Below are 23,732 nucleotides of genomic sequence, written 5' to 3'. Positions count from 1 at the left end.
CATCTACATTTAGGAGGGAAATAGGTCTATAGGACCCGCATTGTAGCGGGTCCTTTTCCTTCTTTAAGAGAAGCGATATCGTTGCTTCAGACATAGTCGGGGGCAGTTGTCCCCTTTCCTTTGCCTCATTAAAGGTCCTCGTCAATACCGGGGCGAGCAAGTCCACATATTTTCTATAGAATTCGACTGGGAATCCATCCGGTACCGGGGCCTTTCCCGCCTGCATGCTCCTAATTCCTTTCACCACTTCTTCTACCTCGATCTGTGCTCCCAGTCCCACCCTTTCCTGCTCTTCCACCTTGGGAAATTCCAGTCGATCCAAAAAGCCCATCATTCTCTCCCTCCCATCCGGGGGTTGAGCTTCATATAATTTTTTATAAAATGTCTTGAACACTCCATTCACTCTCTCCGCTGCCCGCTCCATCTCTCCTTCCTCATCCCTCACTCCCCCTATTTCCCTCGCTGCTCCCCTTTTCCTCAATTGGTGTGCCAGCAACCTGCTCGCCTTCTCCCCATATTCGTACTGTACACCCTGTGCCTTCCTCCATTGTGCCTCTGCAGTGCCCGTAGTTAGCAAGTCAAATTCTACATGTAGCCTTTGCCTTTCCCTGTACAGTCCCTCCTCCGGTGCTTCCGCATATTGTCTGTCCACCCTCAAAAGTTCTTGCAGCAACCGCTCCCGTTCCTTACTCTCCTGCTTCCCTTTATGTGCCCTTATTGATATCAGCTCCCCTCTAACCACCGCCTTCAGCGCCTCCCAGACCACTCCCACCTGGACCTCCCCATTATCATTGAGTTCCAAGTACTTTTCAATGCACTCCCTCACCCTTAGACACCCCCCCTCATCTGCCATTAGTCCCATGTCCATTCTCCAGGGTGGGCGCCCTCCTGTTTCCTCCCCTATCTCCAAGTCTACCCAGTGTGGAGCGTGATCCGAAATGGCTATAGCCGTATACTCCATTCCCCTCACCTTCGGGATCAACGCCCTTCCCAGCACAAAAAAGTCTATTCGCGAGTAGAATTTATGGACATAGGAGAAAAACGAGAACTCCTTACTCCTAGGTCTGCTAAATCTCCAAGGGTCTACACCTCCCATCCGCTCCATGAAATCTTTAAATACCTTGGCTGCTGCCGGCCTCCTTCCAGTCCTGGACTTCGACCTATCCAGCCCTGGTTCCAACACCGTATTAAAATCTCCCCCCATTATCAGCTTTCCCATCTCTAGATCCGGAATGCGTCCTAGCATCCGCCTCATAAAATTGGCATCATCCCAGTTCGGGGCATATACATTTACCAAAACCACCGTCTCCCCCTGTAGTTTGCCACTCACCATCACGTATCTGCCCCCGTTATCCGCCACTATAGTCTTTGCCTCGAACATTACCCGCTTCCCCACTATAATAGCCACCCCCCTGTTTTTCGCATCTAGCCCCGAATGGAACACCTGCCCCACCCATCCTTTGCGTAGCCTAACCTGGTCTATCAGTTTCAGGTGCGTTTCCTGTAACATAACCACATCTGCCTTAAGTTTCTTAAGGTGTGCGAGTACCCGTGCCCTCTTTATCGGCCCGTTCAGCCCTCTCACATTCCACGTGATCAGCCGGGTTGGGGGGCTTCCCACCCCCCCCACCCCTTGTTGATTAGCCATCCTCTTTTTCAAGCTCCTCACCCGGTACCCACGCAGCTGTATCTCCCCCAGGCGGTGCCCCCCCGCCCATCCCCTCCCATACCAGCTCCCCCCTCTCCCTAGCAGCAGCAACTCAGTAATTCCCCCCTCCCACCCCCCCCCCCACTAGATCCCCCGCTAGCGTAATTACTCCCCCCATGTTGCTCCCAGAAGTCAGCAAACTCTGGCCGACCTCGGCTTCCCCCCGTGACCTCGGCTCGCACCGTGCGACGCCCCCTCCTTCCTGCTTCTCTATTCCCGCCATGATTATCATAGCGCGGGAACCAAGCCCGCGCTTCTCCCTTGGCCCCGCCCCCAATGGCCAACGCCCCATCTCCTCCACCTCCCCTCCTCCCCCCATCACCACCTGTGGAAGAGAGAAAAGTTACCACATCGCAGGATTAGTACATAAAACTCCTCTTTCCCCCCTTTTTAACCCCCCTCTTCGCCCCCCACATTCGCCCCACCACTTTGTTCAAATGTTCTTTTTAATAACCCGCTCATTCCAGTTTTTCTTCCACAATAAAAATCCACGCTTCATTCGCCGTCTCAAAGTAGTGGTGCCTCCCTCGATATGTGACCCACAGTCTTGCCGGTTGCAGCATTCCAAATTTTATCTTCTTTTTATGAAGCACCGCCTTGGCCCGATTAAAGCTCGTCCTCCTTCTCGCCACCTCCGCACTCCAGTCTTGATAAACGCGGATCACCGCGTTCTCCCATTTACTGCTCCGAGTTTTCTTTGCCCATCTAAGGACCATTTCTCTATCCTTAAAACGGAGGAATCTCACCACAATGGCTCTGGGAATTTCTCCTGCTCTCGGTCCTCGCGCCATCACTCGGTATGCTCCCTCCACCTCCAACGGACCCGCCGGGGCCTCCGCTCCCATTAACGAGTGCAGCATCGTGCTCACATATGCCCCGACGTCCGCTCCCTCCGCACCTTCAGGAAGACCAAGAATCCTCAAGTTGTTCCTCCTTGCGTTGTTCTCCAGTGCCTCCAACCTTTCCACACATTGTTTATGGTGTGCCTCGTGCACCTCCGTCTTCACCACCAGGCCCTGTATGTCGTCCTCATTCTCGGCTGCCTTTGCCTTCACGACCCGAAGCTCCCGCTCCTGGGTCTTTTGTTCCTCCTTTAGCCCTTCGATCGCCTGTAGTATCGGGGCCAACAGCTCTTTCTTCATTTCCTTTTTGAGCTCTTCCACACAGCATTTCAAGAACTCTTGTTGTTCAGGGCTCCATGTTAAACTGCCACCTTCCGACGCCATCTTGGTTTTTGCTTGCCTTCCTTGCCGCTGTTCTAAAGGATCCACTGCAATCCGGCCACTTTCTCCTCCTTTTTTCATCCGTATTCAGGGGGGAGTCCCTTCTGGTTTACCGCACAGTGTTTTTAGCCGTCAAAATTGCCGTTGGGGCTCCTATCAAGAGCCCAAAAGTCCGTTTCACCGGGAGCTGCCGAAACGTGCGACTCAGCTGGTCATCGCCGCACCCGGAAGTCCAGCAGAGGACCTCCTGACTACCACCCCACTCCCCACGCCCCCCCCCCCAACTGCCTTCCCCTCTCTGCAAGCGCCCGTGCCAAACACCCAAACTGACCACCCAAACCCCCCAATTCATCACCCACCTCCTCCATTGACCACCTCGCTGACCACCTGACACCACTCGATCTCTTCCTACCCATTCACCTTACAAACTTATCTTCTCCCAGTCTTCTCGAAGTGGCTGGATCTTCAAACTTACCTGTTTTACGGAAGTTAGTGCCACTGTTAAGAACCTCACTGATGTTAAATGCAAGGGTATCCCAAAACCCAGGAGTATAACTTGGAACACCGTTTCTTAGTGGTGTACATTGTTAATTTGGTATAATGTGAGAAAAGATATGCAAAACAGTCAGAAATAGTCCAGCCTTAGCGGGTGGTGAAGATCAAAGAGAAATGGGAAGCGGAGTTGGGAGGGGCGATCACTTGGGGAGCATGGAGTGAGGCACTGCGAAGGGTAAACGGGACCTCCTCATGTGCAAGGATGAGCCTGACACAGTTTAAGGTGGTGCACAGGGGGCATATGACTCGGGCGAGAATGAATGGGTTCTTTCAGGGGGTAGCAGATGAGTGTGAGAGGTGTGGGCGAGGACCAGCAAATCATGCGCACATGTTTTGGGGTTGTGAAAAATTGGGAAGATTCTGGCGGGAGTGTTCGCAGTCATAGCCAGGATAGTGGAGGAGGAGGTAGACCCGAATCCTTTGGTGGTGGTATTTCGGGTCACAGAGAAGCCGGAGCTCATGGAGAGGAGGAAGGCCGATGTCTTGGCCTTCGCCTCTCTGATGGCGAATTTTGCTGGAGTGGCGGTCGGCATCGCCACCGGGGGTAGCGGCTTTGTTGGGTGACTTGTGTGACTTCCTGCGATTAGAGAAGATAAAGTATAAGTTAAGGGGATCTTCAAGGGGGTTTGAGGAAAGGTGGGGGATGTTTGTGACCGTGTTTGAGGGGCTGTTCGTTGTGGGGGGGGGGGTGAAAAAGAGGAAAAATCTGTACATACTGTATAGTTGATTGTTGGGAAGCATGTTTCCCGGGGTGTTTGTTCGCTGTAACCTGTTTTGATACATGCTTGTAATAAAATACATTTTAAAAAAAGAAATAGTCCAGCCTTGTTGTCGTGAATTAGTAAAGAATATTTATTCACTTAAAATAAAACACACAATAAGAGAGATTATAATACATTGCAACAGTACACATAACTACAATTTCTTTTTTTAAAGATACTTTATTCCAAACATATTCAACATAATAACACAACCCCAACATAACAACACAACCTCAACCTCAACATCAACACAACACAACCTCAACATCAACACAACACAATCTCAACATAATAACACAACCTCAACCTCAGGATCAACACAACACAACCTCAACATCAACACTACACAATCTCAACATCAAAACAACACAACCTCAACATCAACACAACACAACCTCAACATCAACACAACACAACCTCAACATCAATACAACACAACCTCAACATCAACACAACCTCAACATCAACACTACACAATCTCAACATCAACACAACACAACCTCAACATCAAAACAACACAACCTCAACATCAACACAACACAACCTCAACATCAACACAACACAACCTCAACATCAACACAACACAACCTCAACATCAACACAACCTAAACATCAACACTACACAATCTCAACATCAACACAACACAACCACAACATCAAAACAACACAACCTCAACATCAACACAACACAACCTCAACATCAACACAACACAACCTCAACATCAACACAACCTCAACATCAACACTACACAATCTCAACATCAACACAACACAACCTCAACATCAACACAACCTCAACATCAACATCAACACAACAAACCTCAACATCAACACAACACAACCTCAACATCAACACAACACAACCTCAACATCAACACAACCTCAACATCAACACTACACAATCTCAACATCAACACAACACAACCTCAACATCAAAACAACACAACCTCAACATCAACACAACACAACCTCAACATCAACATAACACAACCTCAACATCAACACAACACAACCTCAACATCAACACAACACAACCTCAACATCAACACAACAAACCTCAACATCAACACAACACAACCTCAACATCAACACAACACAACCCCAACATCAACACAACCTCAACATCAACACGACACAATCTCAACATCAACACAACACAACCTCAACATCAAAACAACACAACCTCAACATCAACACAACACAACCTCAACATCAACACAACACAACCTCAACATCAACACAACCTCAACATCAACACAACACAACATCAACACAACCTCAACATCAACACAACAAAGCTCAACATCAATACAACACAAAACCTCAACATCAACACAACACAACCTCAACATCAACACAACACAACCTCAACATCAACACAACACAACCTCAACATCAACACAACACAACCTCAACACCAACACAACACAACACAACCTCAACATCAACACAACACAACCTCAACATCAACACAACACAACCTCAACATCAACACAACCTCAACCTCAACACAACAAACCTCAACATCAACACAACAAACCTCAACATCAACAAAACAAAGCTCAACATCAACGCAACACAACCTCAACATCAACACAACCTCAACATCAACACAACCTCAACATCAACACAACCTCAACATCAACACAACACAACCTGAACATCAACACAACACAACCTCAACATCAACACAACACAACCTCAACATCAACACAACACAACCTCAACATCAACACAACACAACCTGAACATCAACACAACACAACCTCAACATCAACACAACACAACCTCAACATCAACACAACACAACCTCAACATCAACACAACACAACCTCAACATCAACACAACACAACCTCAACATCAACACAACACAACCTCAATATCAACACAACACAACCTCAACATCAACACAACACAACCTCAACATCAACACAACACAACCTCAACACAACACAACCTCAACATCAACACAACACAACCTCAACATCAACACAACACAACCTCAAAATCAACACAACACACCTCAATATCAACACAACACAACCTCAACATCAACACAACACAACCTCAACATCAACACAACCTCAACATCAACACAACCTCAACATCAACACAACACAACCTCAACATCAACACAACCTCAACATCAACACAACCTCAACATCAACACAACACAACATCAACATCAACACAACACAATCTCAACAGCAACACAACACAACCTCAACATCAACACAACACAACCTCAATATCAACACAACACAACCTCAACATCAACACAACACAACCTCAACATCAACATAACCTCAACATCAACACAACAAACCTCAACATCAACACAACAAAGCTCAACATCAATACAACACAACCTCAACATCAACACAACACAACCTCAACATCAACACAACATAACCTCAACATCAACACAACACAACCTCAATATCAACACAACACAACCTCAACATCAACACAACACAACATCAATATCAACACAACACAACCTCAACATCAACACTACACAACCTCAACATCAACACAACCTCAACATCAACATCAACACAACACAACCTCAACATCAACACAACCTCAATATCAACACAACACAACCTCAACATCAACACAACACAACCTCAACATCAACACAACACAACCTCAACATCAACACAACACAACCTCAACATAATAACACAACCTCAACATAATGACACAACCTCAACCTGAACCTCAACACAACACAACCTCAACATAATAACACAACCTCAACATAATAACACAACCTCAACCTCAACATCAACACAACACAACCTTAACATCAACACAGCACAACCTCAACATAATAACACAACCTCAACCTCAGGATCAACACAACACAACGTCAAAATCAACACTACACAATCTCAACATCAACACTACACAATCTCAACATCAAAACAACACAACCTCAACATCAACACAACCTCAACATCAACACAACACAACCTCGACATCAACACTACACAACCTCAACATCAACACAACACAACACAACCTCAACATCAACACAACACAACCTCAACATCAACACAACACAACCTCAACATAATAACACAACCTCAACCTCAGGATCAACACAACACAACCTCAACATCAACACTACACAATCTGAACATCAAAACAACACAACCTCAACATCAACACAACACAACCTCAACATCAACACAACACAATACAACCTCAACATTATAACACAACCTCAACATCAACACAACCTCAACATCAACACTACACAACCTCAACATAATAACACAACCTCAACCTCAATATCAACACAACACAACCTCAACATCAACACTACACAATCTCAACATAATAACACAACCTCAACCTCAACATCAACACAACACAACCTCAACATCAACACAACCTCAACATCAACACAACACAACCTCAACATCAACACAACACATCCTCAACATAATAACACAACCTCAACATCAACACAACACAACCTCAACATCAACACTACACAATCTCAACATAACACAACCTCAACATCCAACATAACAACACAACCTCAACATAATAACACAACCTCAACCTCAACATCAACACAACACAACCTCAACATCAACACTACACAATCTCAACATAATAACACAACCTCAACATCAACACAACAAAACCTCAACATCCAACATAATAACACAACCTCAACATAATGACACAACCTCAACCTCAACCTCAACACAACACAACCTCAACATCAACACTACACAATCTCAACATCAATATCAACACAACACAACCTCAACATAATAACACAACCTCAACCTCAACATCAACACAACACAACCTCAACACTACACAATCTCAACATCAATATCAACACAACACAACCTCAACATAACACAACCTCAACAAAATGACACAACCTCAACCTCAACCTCAACACAACACAACCTCAACATCAACACTACACAATCTCAACATCAATATCAACACTACACAATCTCAACATAATAACACAACCTCAACATCCAACATAATAACACAACCTCAACATATTAACACAACCTCAACATCCAACAGAGTATACAGTTTGTATAATTTCCCCCCCCCCCCCATTTACTATCCCCCCCCCTCTCTCAACAGCTCCTCAAATATAGCCATGAAAGGCCTTCACCGTACCTCAAAGCCCTCCTCCGATCCCCTTAGGGCAAATTTGATTTTCTCCAACCTGAAAAACTCGTACAAGTCTCCCAACAATGCTGCAAGCCCCAGCAGCGAGGCCGACCTCCAGTTCAAAAGTATCCTTCGCAGGGAAATCGGAGAGGTGGAGGCCACAACATCGGCCTCCTTCCCCTCCAGCAACTCCGCTACCTTGACACCTTAAAGATCGCCAACATAGGGTCCGGCTTCATCTCAGCCCCTACAATCCTTAATAAGTTCCAGAACACCGCCTCCCAAAAGTTCTCCAACGCCTCACACCCCCAGGACATATGGGCACGGTTCGCCGGACCCTTCACACACCTCTCACATCTGTCCACTATCTCCGGGAAAAAGCCACTCATCCAGACACGAGTCATGTGGACCATGTGCACCACCTTAAATTGTATAAGACTCATCCTTGCGCAGGATACGTCCCATCCATCCCCCTTCCCCCTCACCCCCGGCATATACCTATGATCCCCACACAGTGGAGTCATTATCATAGAATTTACAGTGCAGAAGGAGGCCATTCGGCCCATCGAGTCTGCACAGGCTCTTGGAAAGAGCACCCTACCCAAGATCAACACCTCCATTCTATCCCTATAACCCAGTAACCCCACCCAACACTAAGGGCAATTTTGAACACGAAGGGCAATTTATCATGGCCAATCCACCTAACCTGCACATCTTTGGACTGTGGGAGGAAACCGGAGCACCCGGAGGAAACCCACGCACACACGGGGAGGATGTGCAGACTCCACACAGACAGTGACCCAAGCCGAAATCGAACCTGGGACCATGGAGCTGTGAAGCAATTGTGATATCCACAATGCTACCGTGCTGCCCCACGGTCATGGGTCATAACCCAGTTTAAAGTGCCTCCTCAGATGGTTCCAGATTTTTATAGTCGACTCCACCACCGGACTCCTCGTATATTTCTTCGGGGCGATCGGCAGCGGGGCCGTCACCACAGCCGTACCCTTGCAAGACTCCTCCTCCAACCTGACCCAATCTGCCCCCTCCCCCTCCCACCATCGTCTTACCTTCTCCACATAGGCTGCCCAATAGTAATGCAGCAAATTCGAGAGCAACAGCCTCCCCTTCCCACCTCAGCCTTTGCAAAAGAGTCTTACTAACCCTCGGCACCTTTCCTGCGCACACAGATTTTGAGATTAATGCATCTACTTTCCGAAAAAAGGCCTTTCTGAGTGAAATCGAGAGGGACTGAAACGCAAACAGGAATCTTGGCAGTATGCTGATCTTCACCACCTGCACCCTCCCCACTCAGGTCAGGTGTGGTGCATCCCACCTTTTAAGGTCGCCCTTAACCTCCTCCACCAACCCCGTCAAATTCTACCTGTGCATTGTGGCTCACTCTGCTTTTGCTGAATCCCCAGGTAGCACAACCATTCTCTTGCCATCTTAAATGGCAGTGCCCCCAGGGGTCCCCCCCCCCCCACCCCTACCCCACTGCATTCACTTTGCTTTCCCTACATTTAAATGGCAGAGCACCCTGGTTCCCGCACCCCCCCCCCCCCACCCCACCCATGCCCACACATACACACCGCTGCATTCACCGGGAACACCTCGCTTTTCCCTACATTCAATTTATAGCCTAAAAAGGCCCCAAGCCTCTCCAGTAAGCCCATGGTTCTGCCCATTCTTTCAAACGGGTCTGTTACAAACAGCAACAGGTCTTCGGCATACAACTACACCCGGTGCCCTGGACAATAGCAGGGGCAGCGGACACCCCTGCCTCGTATCCCTGTGCAGCCTAAAATACCCGAGTTCGCTTCATTCGTTCACACACTTGCCACGGGGAACGCATATAGCAACCGAACCAATGCCACAAAAGTTGGACCGAAGCCAAACCTCCCAGGATTTCAAACAAATATCTCCACTCCATCCGCTCAAAGGTCTTCGTTGCGTCCATTGACACATCACCTTCAGCACTAGCTTCCCCCCCCCCTCAAAAGGGGTCATAATTACATTTATCAGCCTCCAAATATTACTAGACAGCTGCCTCCCCTTCACAAACCCCGTTTGATCCTCTGAGATCACCTCCAACTCCTCACACACCTTCCGACCTTCTTTAGTACTGGTCCATTGTAACGGCACCTGGGAGCCCTCCGGGGCCATTGGAGACCTGCGGGTGGTCTGAGACAGGGCATTGTGGCACCCAGGTTTCCCCCCTGGCATCTGGGCACCTTGACACTGCCAGGCAGGCGGGGCACTGCCAGAGTGGCAGGCTGGCACTGCCAGGGATCGGGCCAGGGTGGGACCTTACCAAGTTGAGGGTGTTGAGTGATGCACTATCAATTTCGACGAGCCGAGAGTAGAATGTAATCGAGGCTTTATTACACAGAGATGTGTGGCCTCCTACAGCAGCTGATGAAATGGCTGCTGTTCGGAGAGTGCACACATTTATACCCTGCCTACTGGGCGGAGCCGGCAGGCATGGATCTACCTCCATACCTGTAGTACAGGGGCCTTACCGTAATACCCATATATACAATATAATACTACAGTGGTGACTACCACACTGAGGCCTCCAAAAGGTTGGGGATGGTGAGGAGATGTACAAAGATAGGGGGGGGACCTGAAAGAGGGCAGAGCGATCGAGGAAGCCAGACAAAATGGCATCCCAATCTCCAAGGAACCTTTCCTGCTGATGAGCTTCAGTCCCGAGGCCAGAAAAGCGAGTAAAGTGCCGTTGAATACCCCGTTAAATGCATCATTCAGTCAACTTTAACTCAAGTTGGCTGAATCACACCCTAAATTAATATTTTGCCTCAGTTGTCACAGTGGAGGACACTAGTACCATCCCAATAATAACAGGTTATGCAGTGGTAATAGAAAAGGAGGAGCTTAGAACAATCAATATCAATTGGAAAAGTATTAAACAAACTATTGGGATTGAAGGCAGACAAGTCCCCAGGGTCTGGAAGCCTACAAACTAGAGCCTTAAGGTAGTGGCAGCGGAGGTAGTGGATCGATTGGTTATAATATTCCAAATTTCCCGAGATGCAGGAAAGGTTCCTGTGGATTGGAACAATGCTAATATAGCACCCTTATTCAAAAAGGGAGAGGGGCAGAAAGTAGGAAACTATAGACCCGCTAGTTAAACATCTGTTGTTGGAAACCCTTAGAATCCACTGTTAAGGAAGTAATAACAAGACATTTAGAAAGTCAAAACACAAATCAGCGGAGTCAGCATGGTTTTATTTTTTTTTAATCAATATTTTTTGAGATTTTTGTATTATACACAACAAAGATAAGCGTGGACATACTGTAGAAGACAAAGGATGAAGTCAAAGTCTTTCTATAATTTACGTAATTCGTCTTGCATTATTTACAATAGGAGTTATGGTTTCCTCTTTTCCGTTTTCCAGTGTTTTTCGATTCTGGCTGGTTCCCCTGTTCCCCATTCCCACTTTCCTTCTTGTCCCCCCTTCATTTGGTCAGAAAAATTGCCAGACATCTTATTGGAGAGAAACGTCAGAGTGCTTCAGTGCAGAGGGATCTGGGTGTCCTTGTGCATGAATTACAGAAAGCTAGCATGCAGGTACAGCAGGTAACAGGGAACACAAATGGAATTTTGGCCTTTATAGCTAAAGGAATCGATTATAAAAGTATGGAAATGTTGCTGCAACTGTACAAGGCATTGGTGAGACCGCACCTGGAGTACTGTGTAGTTTTGGTCCCGTTATTTGAGGAGGGATGAATGAAAATCGCTTGTTGTCACAAGTACGCTTCAAATGAAGTTACTGTGAAAAGCCCCTAGTTGCCACATTCCGGTGCCTGTTTGGGGAGGCTGGTACGGGAATTGAACCCGTGCTGCTGGCCTTGTTCTCCTTTCCAAGCCAACTGTTCAGCCCACTGTGCTAAACCAGCCCCTATGGATGTAGTTGCATTAGAGGCAGTTCAGAAAAGGTTCACTAGATTGATTCCAGAGATGTTAGGTTTGAATTTCGAAGAGAGATTGAGCAGTTCAGGCCTATACTCTCTCGAGTTTAGAAGAAGTAGGGGGGATCCAGAGGTGTAGAAGATGATAAAAAGGCATTGACAAAGTAGACGTAGAGCAGATGCTTCCTTTTGTGGCAATACAGAACAAGAGGTCAAAGTTTTAGGAGAAGAGGTAGCAGATTTAAAACAGACATGAGGAGAAATTACTTATCACAAATAGTTGTGAATCCAAAGTGCAGTGGATGTTGAGTCATTGAGTAACTCTAAGGAGGAGCCAGACAGATTTTTAACTAGTAATGGGTTGAAGGGTTATGGAGAACGGGCAGCAAAGTGGAGTTGAGGCCGAGGGGAGATCAGCCGTGATCGTATTGAATGGCGGAGCAAGATCGAGGGAGTGAATTGCCTACTCGTAGTTCTTATGTTCTTATGATCTCGAATAACGATGAGTCAGAATACAGGAGGGAGATAGAGAACCTAGTGGAGTGGTGTAGCGACAACAATCTCTCCCTCAATGCCAGCAAAACTAAAGAGCTGGTAATTGACTTCAGGAAGCAAAGTACTGTACACACCCCTGTCAGCATCAACGGGGCCGAGGTGGAGATGGTTAGCAGTTTCAAATTCCTAGGGGTGCACATCTCCAAAAATCTGTCCTGGTCCACCCACGTCGACGCTACCACCAAGAAAGCACAACAGCGCCTATACTTCCTCAGGAAACTAAGGAAATTCGGCATGTCCACATTAACCCTTACCAACTTTACAGATGCACCATAGAAAGCATCCTATCTGGCTGCATCACAGCCTGGTATGGCAGCTGCTCGGCCCAAGACCGCAAGAAACTTCAGAGAGTCGTGAACGCCGCCCAGTCCATCACGAACCTGCCTCCCATCCATTGACTCCATCTACACCTCCCACTGCCTGGGGAAAGCGGGCAGTATAATCAAAGGTCCCTCCCACCCGGCTTACTCACTCTTCCAACTTCTTCCATCGGGCAGGAGATACAGAAGTCTGAGAGTACGCACAAACAGATTAAAAAACAGCTTCTTCCCTGCTGTTACCAGACTCCTAAATGACCCTCTTATGGACTGACCACATTAACACTACACCCTGTATGCTTCATCCGATGCCAGTGCTTATGTAGTTACATTGTATATGTTGTGTTGCCCTATTATGTATTTTCTTTTATTTCCTTTTCATGTATTTAATGATCTGTTGAGCTGCTCGCAGAAAAATACTTTTCACTGTACCTTGGTACACGTGACAATAAACAAATCCAATCCAATGTACATCTGTTCCTCTTTTATCCAAATTATTTGATCACAAATTCATTTTTAATTTTTAATCTTGATTTTACTCAATTCTAGAATTTACCTTTTACTCCAGTGTCTGAACACCATAAAAAGGAAGGGACGTGTCTTCCTTACCTCCCACTCTCCCACCCTCCGCACAAGTCCCCAGGAACCCACTGCACTACATTATTCCTGCCTAGGCCCCAGGAACCCACTGCACTACATTATTCCTGCCTAGGCCCCAGGAACCCACTGCACTACATTATTCCTGCCTAGGCCCCAGGAACCCACTGCACTACACTATTCCTGTCTCGGCCCCAGGAACCCACTGCACTACACTATTCCTGTCTAGGCCCCAGGAACCCACTGCACTACACTATTCCTGTCTAGGCCCCAGGAACCCACTGCACTACACTATTCCTGTCTAGGCCCCAGGAACCCACTGCACTACACTATTCTGTCTAGGCCCCAGGAACCCACTGCCCTACACTATTGCTGTCTAGGCCCCAGTAACCCACTGCACTACACTATTCCTGTCTAGGCCCCAGGAACCCATGCACTACACTATTCTGTCTAGGCCCCAGGAACCCACTGCACTACACTATTCCTGTCTAGGCCCCAGGAACCCACGGCACTACACTATTCCTTTCTAGGCCCCAGGAACCCACTGCACTACACTATTCCTGTCTCGGCCCCAGGAACCCACTGCACTACACTATTCCTGTCTAGGCCCCAGGAACCCACTGCACTACACTATTCTGTCTAGGCCCCAGGAACCCACTGCACTACACTATTCCTGTCTAGGCCCCAGGAACCCACTGCACTACACTATTCCTGTCTAGGCCCGGGAACCTACTGCACTACACTATTCTGTCTAGGCCCCAGGAACACACTGCATTACACTTGTGATGAACGGTTACTGCCTTATCATCATGTAAGGTGATGTTCCCTTTAAGACCGGGCTTGGAACCCTGGGGACTCCGCCTCTGGCTCCGCCCATCTGGGAGCCATACATAAAGGGCTGCCTCATGGTCTGTGTAATAGACAGCTCTCGTCTCTAGCTCTAGCATAGTTATTAGTCTAATAAAGCCTTCTTTACAGTTTAATCTCTAAGCGTCATTATTGAGGGTACCTCAACACTATTCCTGTCTCGGCCCCAGGAACCCACTGCACTACACTATTCCTGTCTAGGCCCCAGGAACCCACTGCACTACACTATTCCTGTCTCGGCCCCAGGAACCCACTGCACTACACTATTCCTGTCTAGGCCCCAGGAACCCACTGCACTACACTATTCCTGTCTAGGCCCCAGGAACCCACTGCACTACACTATTCCTGTCTAGGCCCCAGGAACCCACTGCACTACACTATTCCTGTCTAGGCCCCAGGAACCCACTGCACTACACTATTCCTGTCTAGGCCCCAGGAACCCACTGCACTACACTATTCCTGTCTAGGCCCGGGAACCTACTGCACTACACTATTCCTGTCTAGGCCCCAGGAACCCACTGGACTACACTATTCTTGCTTAGCCTGAGTCAAAAGGTCCAAGAAAGGAGCAGTTTTATTTTCCAGGTCAGTTATTAAAAGCAGAGTGACAATCTGACTCTTGTTACCACACCACGGAAATTATGGGCCATGTTTCATGGGTTCATAAAGGGCAGGTCGTGCCTAACTAATTTAGTGGTATTTTCTGAGGATATTAACAGTGCGGTAGCTAACGGGGAGCCAATGGATGTGGTATATCTGGATTTCCAGAAAGCCTTTGACAAGGTGCCACACAAAAGGTTGCTGCATAAGATAATGATGCATGGCATTAAGGGGAAAGTAGTAGCATGGATAGAGGATTGGTTAATTAATAGAAAGCAAAGAGTGGGGATTAGCGGGTGTTTCTCTGGTTGGCAATCAGTAGCTAGTGGTGTCCCTCAGGGCCCACAATTGTTCACAATTTACATAGATGATTTGGAGTTGGGGACCAAGGGCAATGTGTCCAAGTTTGCAGACGACACTAAGATGAGTGGTAAAGCAAAAAGTGCAGAGGATACTGGAAGTCTGCAGAGGGATTTGGATAGGCTAAGTGAATGAGCTAGGGTCTGGCAGATGGAATACAATGTTGACAAATGTGAGGGTATCCATTTTGGTAGGAATAACAGCAGAAGGGATTATTATTTAAATGATAAAATATTAAAACATGCTGCTGTGCAGAGAGACCTGGGTGTGCTAGTGCATGAGTCGCAAAACGTTGGTTTACAGGTGCAACAGGTGATTAAGAAGGCAAATGGAATTTTGTCCTTCATTGCTAGAGGGATGGAGTTTAAGACTAGGGAGGTTATGCTGCAATTGTATAAGGTGTTAGTGAGGCCACACTTGGAGTATTGTGTTCAGTGTGGGTCGCCTTACCTGAGAAAGGACATACTGGCACTGGAGGGTGTGCAGAGGAGATTCACTAGGTTAATTCCAGAGCTGAAGGGGTTGGATTACGAGGAGAGGTTGAGTAGACTGGGACTGTAATCGTTGGAATTTAGAAGGATGAGGGGGGACCTTATATAAACTTAGAAAATTATGAAGGGAATAGATAGGATAGATGCGGGCAGGTTGTTTCCACTGGTGGGTGAAAGCAGAACTAGGGGGCATAGCCTCAAAATAAGGGGAAGTAGATTTAGGACTGAGTTTAGGAGGAATTTCTTCACCCAAAGGGTTGTGAATCTATGGAATTCCTTGCCCAGTGAAGCAGTAGAGGCTCCTTCATTAAATGTTTTTAAGATAAAGATAGTTTTTTGAAGAATAAAGGGATTAAGGGTAATGGTGTTCGGGCCGGAAAGTGGAGCTGAGTCCACAAAAGATCAGCCATGATCTCAATGAATGGCGGAGCAGGCTCGAGGGGCCAGATGGCCTACTCCTGCTCCTAGTTCTTATGTTCTTATGTTTCAGCTAATTTGGTGTATCCCACAATCTTGAACTGGGCAATAAAGAAGTAAACTTTCACCTTTGTCTGAGTGGTTATTGTAGGAGGCTGATGGTCTGCCAGGCGCCAAACGTGCCTGACTTTAATTCCACTGAAGTTAATGAGATAAAAATTGGACCGGTTTCCTGAAGGGGCAGGCAATCTGCCTAGGCCTGATTCTAGGCACTGAAGGTGAAAGTTTATCCGAAAGAATGTGGCAAAAATTATTAATTGCCAAAGCTCAACTATTATGATGACTTGTGAAAGCACCCAGAAGAAAGCTCCTGCAAACAATCATCAAAACATGGCAGCACATTTTATGAATTTCTAGCTGCTCAATCAGCTATTCTTAACATGGAAATATAGGCATATATGTAGAGAGGTTGAAGGTGGAAATTGTTCTACTTTTGTCCAAGAAGCATTTTCCTTGCAGGGAAGAAACATTGCAGAACAGAATATAATTCTAAATAATAGGCCACTGCAAATCACATTACATATATGAGACTAGCAAAGGTCATGGATTGCAGGGATGAATTTAAATCATACAATTTAATTTTAATAACTCTTATGTTTGAAGGCCAAACTCAGGTAGGACAAGAGACCAAGGATGTTATAGGCTGTGCATCGTCTGAGAAAAAAAATTCTAACTGCTCAAGAACTGAATAATGAAGGAAGCTCGGGAAGGCATTGGTCTTCTGGAGCTTGAAAGGGTGTATGGATTGCCAGGTATGTGTCACATTTGTAGTGTAAGGATCTGGCACATTTCAGGTTAATGTGGAACTGAGTGTATTACCAATCACACAGGGATGTGAGAAAGCACATGACTCACACCCAGGGTCAGTTGAGTGTTGGACAGAGCCATGTGCATCAGCAAGGTGTACTTGCCAGATCCTTCCTTGTATTCTTTACTGTATAATTGCAAATAGTTCTCAGAGTCAATAAAGACTTACAGTTAACATATTATGACTATGAAGACTTCTTCAGTCCTATCGAACCAACACCTTAATGGTAGTGTGTGGAAAAATCCAAAACTTCACAGAATATGAAGAGGGAAAAACTAAAATTCTGAACTAATGAGAGAATTCAGCAAAGCAGTCTGATCTGAAAAGTAGCCCCAGAAGTGCAGGCACAGATAGCAGATTACCAAAGTGAAAGCTCCACAGAAAGACTTGGAAGCTGAAGGCAGAGATTTAAAGTTCCTTGTCAGATGACTCTTTGTCAAAGCTGTCAAAGCTGTCCAACTTCTCCCAGTATCAACACCACTGCCCATCCTAGGCCCTCCACCAGTCCCAATCCCTCGTACCCCATTTCTCCCAGTATGAACACCGCTGCCCATCCTAGGCCCTCCAGCAGTCCCAATCCCTCATACCCCATGGATGGGATTCTCCCCTAATCGGCGGGACGGGCCGCACCGGCGCCGAGGAGTGGCTAGATTGGCGCTGGCGGGGTTGGTGCTGCGCCAGCCGGCGCCGAAGGGCCTCCGCCAGCCAACGCGAGTTCGCGCATGCGCGGGAGCGCCAGTGTGTACTGCCGTGATCCCAGCGCATGCGCAGTGGGGTTCTTCTCTGCGCCGGCCAAGGCGGACTGTTACAGCAGCCGGCGCGGAGGGAAAGAGCGCCCCCACGGCACAGGCCCGCCCGCGGATCGGTGGGCCCCGATCGAGGGCCAGGCCACCGTGGGGGCACCCCCCGGGGCCAGATCCCCCCGCGCCCCCCCAAGGACTCCGCAGGCCGCCCGCAGAACCAGGTCCCGCCAGTAAGGACCTGGTGTATTTCACGCCAGCGGGACCGGCCGAAAATGGCCACTTGCGGGGCAGGGAATCGCCGGGGGGGGGGGCCACTGCCAACGGCCCCCGACCGGCGCGACGCGATTCCCGCCCCTGCCAAGAAACCTGCGCCAGAGAATCCGGCAGCCGGCATCGGGGCGGCGGGGCGGGATTCACCCCCCCCCCCCCCCACCCCCCGGCAATTCTCCGGACCGGCGCGGGGTCGGAGAATCCCGCCCAATACCACAGTAGAGAGATGCAAAACAGGTGTTTTCAGCCAGCGGATATGCTATTTGTGCGGAACGTCAGAGACGGTGCCCGGTGAATACTAGGGACCATGGTGGTAAAGGTGAACCAGTGTCATACACAGGGAAACCCAAAGAGCGGACGGTGCAAACGTACACGGACCACCTTAAAAGCACGGAGACCGTACCAGTACCAGTCTCGCAGGCTGCGTCAGCCCTGCATCCATCCTGCCCGTCAGCCAAGGGTCAAGGTCCAACACCACCCCCCACCCCCCTCAGAGGCCGGGACACAGATACACGGTGTGAAAGACTCAGAGTCAAACATGGAGACAGAAGCGTCCATAATCTCCGAAAACAGTTTGACTAGTGAGCAATTGCCAAAAACACCCACCCCCCAGACGATCGGTGCGGAAGTGGCGCTGCCCAACGCATTACACGCTCCCCCCCGCCCCAGTCCTGCAACCGCTGGAAGTGCAACCATAGGCGGAGCGGAGAAGGAGGCCTCCTCCACCATCTACGACAGAGGGGCTTGTGGATTTCAGGCGGGTAGGATGTAATAACCCCCACAAGACCAACAGGGTCGACCTGATTGATCTCCCCGTGGGGCTCGTGGATTACGAGCTTCCCCACTGAGGGGCAGAGGCCTAACAGCGGGGCTCATTTAACCCCACCGATAAACACTGGCCAGGAAGGGAACTGGCATCTTCAGATGGCCCCGGCTGACACTAGTTGTACTCCCCGCCGTTTTGCAGTTTGGCTTTGGCTTGTTGAATAAACCTTTCGGTTTGAATCCTTCTCGGAACTCCTGTGTTTGTAATACTAACGATGACTATGAAACCATTGCCGTAAGAGCCCATCTGGTTCACTAATGTCCTTTAGGGGATGAAACCTGCCATCCTTACCTGCTCTGGCCTACATGTGACTCCAGACTCACAGCAATGTGGTTGTCTCTTCAATGCCCTCAGCTCAAGGGCAATTAGGGTGAGTAATAAATGCTGGGCCAGCCAGCGATGCCCACATCCCATGAATGAAAGAAAACTTGCTGCTTGGGCTGAGCAATTATCTAAGCAAGGGAAGCTACTTAGGAGCAAGGCCCACACACAAGCGATACCCAAAGAACAAGATGATTCATCATATGAGGTAAGCACAAAATAAAACAGATGGAAGATTTACACAACCTACATTATTTATTTCTTTTAATGATTTTACTTTTAATGTATTTTGTAACGTAGTCTGACATTCTTTTGCAAAGTCGAAAAAGAAAGTTAATTTAAAAAATAAATAAACTGAACACAAGCAAGCCTTAAAAGGAATCTGCGGCATCCTTAACTGTAAATATGTCTACGAGAAACTTATGATGAATTACTGTGGTTGCTGGTTGCAGCAGGAAATGCATGCATGTGGGTGCATAATGAAATACAGCTTCAGTCATCTCGGTCATGAAGCAGTGAGCAGCATACCGACTGGCTCCTATAATGTCCCCATGTGCACCAGCTAGGGCCCAGTGGCTTAAAACCCGAGGGTAGTTGTGTCCTTTACTGCCACAGATAGTGAAGTGGAGGAAGCTAACCTTCCTTACAAGTCATCATCATCTAAGCGGTCACACATAATCACAGCTGAGCCTGAGCATCTTTGACTGCAGCCCGGTGATGTTGACATAGCTGTTTCCTGCGGCAATTTGTACTGCAAATGCATGCCTCCTTTTACCCTCTCCACTCCCCTTGTAACCCTCAACGCTCTTCCTCTGTTTGCCAATGGTAGCTGCAGCCCAATGTTGGAAATTAAACCTCCACAGTTCTCTTCCGCTCTGTGAATCCTTCAAACTTAACAGTCTTTCCTTTACTTAATGTACTGAACTCAGGGACTTCCGGGTGCAGCGATGACCAGCTGAGTCGCACGTTTCGGCACCTCCCGGTGGAACGGACTTTTGGGCTCTTATTAGGAGCCCCAACGGCAATTTTTGACGGCTAAAACCATTGTGCGGTGAAATAGAAGGGAATCCCCCCAGATATATATGGAGAAAGAAGAGAGTAGTGGCTGGATTGCAGAGGATCCTCAGGAGCAGCGGCAAGGAAGGGAAGCACGAAGCAAGATGGCGGCAGAAGGAGGCCGTTCGGTGTGGGGCCCGGAACAGCAAGAGTTCCTGCGGTGCTGTGTGGAGGAGCTGAAGAAGGAGGTGTTGGCCCCGATGCTACAGGCGATTGAAGGGCTAAAGGAGGCACAGAAGACCCAGGAGTTGGAGCTTCGTGATGTGAAGGCAAAGGCTGCTGAGAATGAGGATGAAATACAGGGCCTGGTGGTGAAGACAGAGACGCACGAGGCACTGCATAAAAGGTGTGTAGAGAGGCTGGAAGCCCTGGAGAATAACTCGAGGAGGAAGAACTTAAGAGTTTTGGGTCTTCCCGAAGGTGCAGAGGGGGCGGACGTTGGGGCATATGTGAGCACATTGCTTCACTCGTTAATGAGACCGGAGGCCCCGACGGGCCCCTTGGAAGTGGAGGGAGCATATCAAGTCCTTGCGCGAAGACCAAAGGCAGGAGAAATACCTCGAGCCATAGTGGTGAGGTTTCACCGCTATAAGGACAGGGAGATGGTCCTGAGATGGGCAAAAAAGACACGGAGCTACAGGTGGGAGAATGCGGTGATCCGCGTGTACCAGGATTGGAGTGCGGAGGTGGCGAGAAGGAGGGCGCGTTTCAATCGGGCCAAGGTGGTGCTACATAGAAAGAAAGTTAAATTTGGAATGCTGCAGCCAGCGAGACTGTGGGTTACACACCAAGGGAAACATCACTACTTCGAGACGGCAGAAGAGGCGTGGATATTTATTGTAGAGGAGAAGTTGGACTAGACTGGAGAGAGAAAGAGTTTTCTATAATAAAGTAGTGGGAGGATTGTATGGGATGGGGAAGGGGGAAGGGGGGGAAATTTTCTCTATTCCCCTCGTTGGGGGGGGGGCGGGTATGGTGAACTGTGGGTGCCGGTGGGGAAGGAGAGAGGGAGCTGCGCCATTAGGGGCGGGGCCGAGTGGGAAACGTGGGCTTTGTTCCCGCGCTATGGTAATTGCAGCGGGAAAGGGAGCGCAGGAAGGAGGGGGCCTTACACAAAGGGGGCCAAGGATAAACGGGGGAAGCCGAGGTCAGCCAGAGTTTGCTGACTTCTGGGAGTAACATGGGGGGAGCAATTACGTTAGAAAGGGATCTAGCGGAGGAGGGGGGTTAACTGGGTTGCTGCTGCTAAGGGAAAGGGGGAGCTGTTATGGGGCGGGGTGGTCGGGACGGGAGGACACCGTCGGGGGGACAAACGGGAGCATGGGAACCGGGTGAGGAGCTGGTCTAAAAAAGGGGATGGCTAGTCGACATGGGAGGGGGGGGTAAAGAGCCCCCCGACCCGGTTGATCACGTGGAATGTGAGAGGGCTGAATGGGCCGATTAAGAGGGCAAGGGTACTCGCGCACTTAAAGAAATTAAAGGCAGATGTGGTCATGCTACAGGAGACGCATCTGAAACTGGCGGATCAGGTCAGATTACGTAAAGGATGGGTGGGACAGGTATTTCATTCGGGCTTGGATGCGAAAAATAGAGGGGTGGCTATATTAGTGGGGAAACGGGTAGTGTTTGAGGCGAGGACCATAGTAGCAGACAGTGGGGGTAGATACGTGATGGTGAGTGGCAGATTACAAGGGGAAGCGGTGGTTCTGGTGAACGTATACGCCCCGAACTGGGATGATGCAAACTTCATGAAGCGTATGCTGGGGCGTATCCCGGACCTGGAGGTGGGAAAGTTGGTAATGGGGGGAGATTTCAACACGGTGCAGGATCCAGGGCTGGACCGGTCCAGGTCTAGGACCGGGAGGAGGCCGGCAGCGGCCAAGGTGCTTAAGGACTTCATGGAGCAGATGGGAGGAGTAGACCGCTGGAGATTCACTAGGCCCAGGAGTAGGGAGTTTTCCTTCTTCTCCCATGTCCACAAGGTGTATTCTCGGATAGACTTCTTTGTCCTGGGAAGGGCACTGATCCCGAAGGTGACAGGGACGGAGTATTCGGCCATAGCCATCTCAGACCATGCCCCACATTGGGTAGATCTGGTAGTAGGAGAGGAAAAGAACGGCACCCACTCTGGAGATTAGATATGGGACTGTTGGCGGATGAGGGTGTGTGTGTAAGGGTGAGGGGATGTATCGAAAGGTACCTGGAGATTAACGATGATGGAGAGGTTCAGGTGGGAGTGGTCTGGGAGGCACTGAAGGCGGTGGTCAGAGGGGAACTGATTTCCATAAAGGCCCATAAGGGGAAACAAGAGAGTAAAGAGAGGGAACGATTGTTGAGAGAAGTTTTGAGGGTGGATAGGCAGTATGCAGAGGCTCCGGATGAGGGACTGTACAGGGAAAGACAGGTTGCATACGGAATTTGACTTGCTGACCACGGGCAGGGCAGAGGTACAATGGAGGAAGGCACAGGGAGTACAGTATGAGTACGGAGAGAAGGCGAGCCGGTTACTGGCCCAACAATTGAGGAAGAGGGGGGCAGCGAGGGAGATAGGTGGGGTAAGGGACGAGGAGGGTGAGATGGAACGGGGAGCAGAGAGGGTGAACGGGGTGTTTAAGGCATTTTATGAGAGGCTGTATAAGGCTCAACCCCCGGAAGGGAAGGAGGGAATGATGCACTTCCTGGATCAGCTGGAATTCCCGAAGGTGGAGGAGCAGGAGAGGACAGGATTGGGAGCACGGATTGAGGTGGAGGAGGTGGTAAAAGGGATTGGGAGCATGCAGGCAGGGAAGGCCCCGGGACCAGATGGGCTCCCGGTGGAATTTTATAGGAAATACATGGACCTACTAGCCCCGCTTCTGACGAGAACCTTTAACGAGGCCAGGGAAGGGGGGGACGTTGCCCCCGACGATGTCAGAGGCGACGATATCGTTGCTCCTGAAGAGGGACAAAGACCCGCTGCAGTGCGGGTCATACAGGCCTATCTCCCTTCTGAATGTAGATGCCAAGCTCTTGGCCAAGGTGATGGCGACGAGGATCGAGGATTATGTTCCAGGGGTGGTTCACGAGGATCAAACTGGGTTTGTTAAGGGGAGACAGTTGAAC

Source organism: Scyliorhinus torazame, chromosome 5 (assembly GCF_047496885.1).
Source record: "Scyliorhinus torazame isolate Kashiwa2021f chromosome 5, sScyTor2.1, whole genome shotgun sequence".
In the NCBI taxonomy this organism is placed as follows: Eukaryota; Metazoa; Chordata; class Chondrichthyes; order Carcharhiniformes; family Scyliorhinidae; genus Scyliorhinus; species Scyliorhinus torazame.
Note: the sequence above shows the minus strand (reverse complement) of the source record.